We start from the raw sequence: 7,447 nt of genomic DNA on the forward strand, positions 1-7,447 counted from the left end.
TAACGCTTTGGCGTTAATTACTGCTTTCGAAAGATGTTATTGTATTTACCTTTTGAACATGTAATGAATACAATTATGTAAACATCTTGGGAACTTTAAATATATATGGTGGTGTGTACTTTCCTTTCTATGAACTGTTATGATACTGAATATGACGTCCTCCGCCCCCGAACGTTTCCGCCGTTCTGGTTTGGGGGTGTGACAATAAAGGTAATGTCGCTAAATCTTGAGGTCAAAAACCACAGCCCCTAACTCTAAATCATGTGTCAGATAGTTCGCCTCGTGAGGCTTCAACTGCCTCGAAGCGTAAGCTATCACATAACCTCGCTTCAGTAAAACTGCACCTGTGCCTGTGATCGAAGCATCAAGTAAACCACAAAGTCATCGGTGCCCTCTGGAAAGGTCAGAATCGGTGCCTTGCATAACTGTTGTCTGAGAGTCTCAATGGTTGCCTACTGCTTAGGCCCCTAGCGGAAGGTCACCGACTTCTTGGTCAGTCGGGTCAAAGGAACAGCGATCTTGGAGAAGTTGTGGATGAATCTCTGATAGTAACCCACTAAACCAAGAAAACTATGAATCTTAATTGGAGGCCTTGGAACCTCCTACTGCATCATGGCCTCTATCTTGGCCAGATTGACCAGAATACCCTTCTGGTTGACATGGTGCCCAAGAAACTGCACCCCGCGCAACAAGAACTCACACTTGGAGAACTTTGCGAAAAGTCTCTCCTCCTTATTGCCTCCAGCACCTCCCTCAGGTGCTCCTCATGTTGCTCCTGAATCTTAGAATAAACCAAGATATCATCGATGAAGACTATCACAAACCGATCTGGCATCGGTCTGCACACGTGGTTCATGAGTTCCATGAACGCGACAGGAGCATTGGTGAGCCTAAACGGCATCACCATAAACTCATGGTGACCATAGCGAGTCCTAAAAGTTGTCTTCTGTACATCGTCGTCTCTGACTTGCATCTGGTGATAAACCAATTGCAGATCAATCTTAGAGAACCAAGGTGCACCCTGTAGCTGGTCAAACAGATCATCAATCCTCGAGAAGGGATAACGATTCTTCACTGTTACCTTATGCAACTCCCGGTAGTCTATACGTATGCGATGTGACCCGTACTTCTTCTTCACAAACAAGATTAGGGCTCCCCATGGCACACTTCTTGGCCTGATAAATCCTTTCTCTATTAACTCCTGCAGCTGCATAGAAAACTCCTACATCTTTGGAGGAGCCAACCGATATGGTGCCTTGGATATCAGAGTCGCACCAAGGACTAGGTCAATCGTAAACTCAACCTATCTCTCTGGAGGTATCCCAGGCAGATCCTCCGGGAATACTTCTAGGTAGTCTCTCACAATCGGTAAATCATCCAATGTCGCCTTACCCTTATGTCGGGTATCCATAACATAGGCGACATACCCTGCACAACCCTGCTGAAAGTAGCGCTTCGCTCTCACTGCTAAACATAGGGTTAGTCCACCCTGTGGCCTCTCACCCTGAATCGTTAACCCTTCCCCACTAGGAGTCTGAACCCTCACTAGCTACTGCTCATAGTCGATCATTGCCCCATTGTGGCTCAACCAATCAATACCAACTATAACCTTATTCCCTCGCAGGGGAACATTGGCTAGATCCACAAAAAACTGCTCATCAAACAACTGCAGTGTACATCCTCGGTGAACCCTCATGACCAAAATCGTCCTATCATCTGCTATCTCTATGTCAAGTGGGCAATCGAGCTCCCCTGGGGCCCTATGAATTGCTTGCTAAGCGCGAGCGACACAAAAGATCGGGTACCACCTGAATCAAATAGTACCAAAGCTGATATATCATTCAATAAGAATGGTCCTATAACAAAACACATAAACATAAGAAATAACCAATAGAAATAAAGATATAAGGAGAAGAAACATACCCGTTACCACGTTGGGAGCTGCATGTGCCTCCTTTGATGTCAACTAAAAGGCCCTGCTCTTCGCCAGAGGTACCTCTGGCCAGCCCTAACAGCCATCTATAATCCTCAACATAGCAGGAGCGGGTGCTACCACCTACCGTGCTGCTACTAAACTTGGGCACTAGGACCGCTTGTATCCCCTCTGATTGCACTGAAAGCAACTCAGGTCTGATACTGTGGTGGTCATGGTAGTAGTTGTACAATCTCTACTCACATATCCAGTTCAGCCGCACCTAAAGCATCCTAAACTCCCTGCTTGCACATCCCCTCGTGCAACTTGCCACATTTGCAACAACGGTTGCATCCCGCTGGCTCCTGGGTCTATGGTCTGACACCTTGGGCTTCTTGCCCGCACTCCCTAACTGAACCCCCTCTGGCTTCCTCTTTCTCTTCATCTCTATATCCAAGTCTCTCTTTCTCGAGCCCTAGCAATCATATCTTCCAGCTGGATCGGCTCACAAACTGGTGGATTTCACTCTGCAACATCTCTTGATATCAGGCCTTCTTCACCTCCTCATCTGCCACATACTGCAGAATGAGAAGGGCCCTCTCCTTGAACATAGTGGTGATCTCAGTCACCGTCTCAGTCGTCTAATGGAGATCCGGGAACTCCCTAGCAAGCTATTGCACCTCTATCACAGATTCAAACTCGGCTCTAAACCTAGCCAATAATCACTCCAAGTGATAGTGACAAGGTCTGACAACCTGAAATTTTATTCTATACAATTGGTCAAATTTATCAATATTAAACTCGATTCCGTTACCTTTTTACACCATTTAAGGGTTCCTTTAAGTGCTCTAAGCCCGAATACAACTGGAAGTGAGATTAGGAATGAGCCAACAAGTCGTATAGGGAGAAAATTGGGCCATACACGGCTGCACACCCACCTCCCAGCCGCACACTCACCCCTATATATAGAGGGTGACACCCCTTCCCTCATTCTTTTCTTTTGGCTGCACTCTACTTTCTCTCTCTAGTTTTCTCTCTAGAATCCTCATCCAAGAACACTCCAAGGGCCTCAATAACATGAAGTACTACATCATTTAGCTTGTTATACTGGTAAGACACCTTGATCTAAGCCTAAAACTCTGCATGTTCTTCGTGTTCTTCATCACTTGAAGGTGTACGGCCGCACACCTTCATAAGGTGGCCGTACACACCTCAAAGACCCTCCAAAGTGAGACTTTGGCCCCCTATCTTCTAGTTAGACTTGGTTTGAGCCTTAAACACTTGAAAATCGACTTTTGGAGCATAAATGAAGAGTGTACGGCCGCACACACTCTGTACGGCCGCACACTCTTGTGTGTAGCCGCACACACACCATGGCCGCACACTCTGGCCGCACACACACAAAACCCTTGATTTTGTGGCCATACACCTCCCTTGTTCGATCATTTATGGCTCCGGCACTTAGTTGAAGCATTTCCAAGTCCTTAGGGTGGTTTCCCGTCATCTTTAGTCATGGAATACCCTAATCTAATACATATATGTCTTATTATATGTTTATAGGATCCACTTGCATACGAAACATCAGTCGACACTCAGCACTCATACCGATCATACATTCGGATCCTACGTTAAACAGTGAGTTCATTCAACTATGCTTTTCTGAGTTTTTTCATGTTTTCGGGGGGGGGGGGGTGGGGATACAAGCCAAACATAAAAGTTTTCACAAAATAAAAACTGATGCAATTACCACAGTTTTACATCAAGCATTTAGATCCCTTTTGTATTATGCGGAGCATAAGGGACATCTTCTAATCATAATTGCATAGTTTTCAGAACAATATATGAATACAACTTATCAGTCAAACTATAATAGGTATAGTTTGGGAAATTAATTTCCGGTTTTACAAATTCAAACTGCATACAAAGTCAAGCACATAAACTATGATAGATTTAGTTTATCCATTATTAGAGTATCTTACAAAATTATTATTTTGTGTATAATCATTTATACTCTACGCCGCATACAAATGATTTTGAACACGAGAACAACAGAACACCACATAAACTAGTTAATACAGGATTGTGAGACCTATCTTCATTATGCCCCTCGAGGTACCAATAAATCCTCACCTTTAGTATAACCAGAGTATCCCGGAGGGAGAGCGTGGAATTTATGAATAGATCTATTCGGGACCGACAATCCCACACATGAACTGTTAGCTACAGTTAGGTGGGCACGCCTGGGGTGACAAATTTTGTAACCATACGATGCCTGAAGAAACATCAAGGAGGTCATCAGTCATATTAGCATGGTTATATGTACTTACAATAGTATCAACTAATCTTTGTTTGTGGGAGATCTTCCTTCTATAGTTTTATTTTAATTAATACAACTACCTATCTACTTACTGGAGGGTATTCCGGGGACACAACCTTTGGTTTTATTTTAAGTAACAAAACAATCTATACAACTGGTAGTAGCTAGGGTTTTCAAACATAACATACTTTTCTTATAGTAATCAACAAACATATTAGAAAATATTGGATTTTCTTGGAAAGCATGAATACACATTTCAGAAATTAATAACAATGGTTTTCGATACAGACGACATTTTACTTATAATGAAAAGAAACCATTCGTACAAACTCAATGACTAGTTTTCGATACAAAAGCATACTTATGAACTCACCAGCTTTATGCTGATATGTTTTCAAAACCGCTTGTATTCTTAGGACAACGATAGACAGGTACCCTTGCCAGCTTTTGGAGAAGACAACATTTTTTGGAGTCTCGTCTTTACCTTTTGTTTATTCTGATGTATACAAAGTATGTTTTGAAACAGATGTAAATATTCATATTGTAATGTAATGGTTGTGTTTACTTTCATTGTTATGATATGATTGTTGTGATACTACGCATGACATCACCCGCCTTGTCACACCCCGAAAACCGAAGGCGGAAACATTTCCGGGGCGGACTCCATGTTGAGTATCAAATCCAATGTACATAGTAAGCAAGTAAACAACCATTACATTACATATTACAATTCACATCTGTTCAAAAGTAAAGTGTTACAAGTGATGATACATAAGTATATATATATATATATATATATATATATATATATATATATATATATATATATATATATATATATATAGAGAGAGAGAGAGAGAGAGACAAAAGTAGAGACGAGTCTTCTGGATGCTACGTCTTCTCCAAAAGGGATCGCCGGGTACCTGTCTAAAATGGACCTGAGAATACAAGCAGTTTGAAAATCAGCATAAAGCTGGTGAGTTCATAAGAGGTTTTGTTGTGAGAAAATGTACGAGTTTCCTTTTGGTTTCTAAAAGTGTTACGACCCAAGAAAATCCCATATTTTCTTAATGTGAAAGATGTATACTGAAAACCTGGTTATCCTTCTAATGTGTGTGTTAGTTCACCAACCAAAATGTAATGTAAAAGATGTACACTGAAAACAAGATTGTTCTTGTGAATTGTAAAGTTTACTTATTTAAATTGTTGCACGTTTATGGTTCCGTACTACTACTGTTACCCTAGGAAAATCTTATATTTTCCTAAATGTACGTGAAGTGTTATTGAATTTGAAAGTAATGTACAAGTATCTACCATACTTAAAGTGTGTGTTTGGAGCCTCCTGAAAGTCTGATTACCTTTAAATGTGCATTAGTTTTAAAACATATATAAAACTAATAAATACGTGCAAAGTGTTCATAATCTTGATTGCAATTCCTTAACCATACTTCAGACTAGATATGACTCGAGACGTGGTCAGTATCTTTTTATGACTTTTGTCACCCTTGTACCTTGCGGTTCGACTGTAGCTAGTAGCCAGGTGCAGGATAGTCAGTCCCGTATAGATCTATACACTCAAGTCACGTTCTCCCTCCTGGAGATCTGGTTACAAGGATAGTCCTCCACTCTCGTGCCAAGGGATGTGTTACAAAGGACGTGTCTCCAATCTTTAAGATTACTCTTTACTCTCGCGTCCATGGAGAGTAGTATCTATGACTGACTAAGTTGTTATGATACCTGTCCTTCACACTCGATCCTAAGGGGTGTTTCATTAAGTAAAATACAAATGTTCTATGATTTCCATCAATAAAAGTGTGAACAATCAAAAGTGTGAACAATCAATTGTGAAGTATAAAGTATAACACTATATAAGTTAAACCGTTTGTTAATATGTTTTCAATTCTTAAAAGTGTACGGATTATGAAACCATTTAACTGAAATAATGAATTTAATTACAATATATTCTTGTACTTTTGCTTGTATTCCCCCCCTGAAACCATTGAAAAAGCATTGAAAAGGGTAGGGGTATGAACTCACCAAACGAGGAAAGGTTTCGACTAGGATGCTAAACGTCGGATCGAAGCTTGAAAACGTGTGAGGTTCCTATGTAATATGAGATGATACACAAATGTATCTAATTAGACTTTAAATCACTAATTAGATAAGCTTTTACACTCCAAGATGCGAAAACACTATAGTTAGGTGTTAGGAGTGGTTCGGGTAGCATTTAAGGGTGTGTAGGGCATAGATAAAGAGTTTACTCTTCAAAAGTAATCCCTTAGGGGATTTTACGGTCCTATGACCATATTACCATGAGTTTATGTCTGTAAACTCATGGGTGATATGTTCTTGGATGCTAAATGTTCTTACAATGCACAAAGGAAAGTTCTAAGGTTGATTCTAAGGCTTAGGAAGTAATTGGGACTTCAAAAGGGGTTTGGAAAAGGAGTTTACGGTTTATGAAGATGCTCTTGGAGAGTTTAGTACCTTAAGCACATGACCTTACTACCTTAAACTCATGTTTGTCCATGAATCATGCGTTTTTGTGGTTGAAGGTTAAGCATAGAAGGTTCTAGGTTCAATTCCAAGCCATACAAGGTGTTAATGGCACTTTAACACCCATTTGAAGAGTTTATGCTCTAAGAACTTGAGTTTATAGTCTAATAATGTTCTTGGACCGTAAACTCTAGTTTTTCGCATTTATGTATGTTTTGGTGCATTTCTTGAAGGGTTATAAGATTCTATGCATTCATGGAGGTTCATTGGAGGTGTTTAGGGGAAAACTAACACCGTAAAAGGTGTTTAAGGTCTATGAAGGAGGGTTTACGGTCCAAGCATGTTCTTGGACTGTAAACTCATGTCCATGCCTCCTTTGGTGCGATTTTGGGGTCCTAAGCTCATGCATGCAAGTCTAGAGGTCTTATCTAAGCACTAGAAGTGATTTGGAGGAGTTTTGGGGCTTCAAAACCCTCTTTAGGGTAGTTCACGGTTTTGGGAGGGTCCCCAAATTGTAAACACATGTTCATGGGTGTTTTTGGGTGATTCAAACATAGATTTGCATGCCAATCAAGTTAGATAAGAAGTTAGTGTAGACTGCTTATCAAATTGAGGCCTGAAAGGAGGCTTTTGGACCAATTTCAAGTTCTAGAGAGAGAGTAGTGAGAGAAAGTTTTTAGAGAGAGAGTAAAAGCCTCAAAATGATGTCACTCAATCCTTTA

This window comes from Lactuca saligna, chromosome 6 (genome assembly GCF_052625555.1).
Source record: "Lactuca saligna cultivar CGN05327 chromosome 6, ASM5262555v1, whole genome shotgun sequence".
Lineage (NCBI taxonomy): Eukaryota > Viridiplantae > Streptophyta > Magnoliopsida > Asterales > Asteraceae > Lactuca > Lactuca saligna.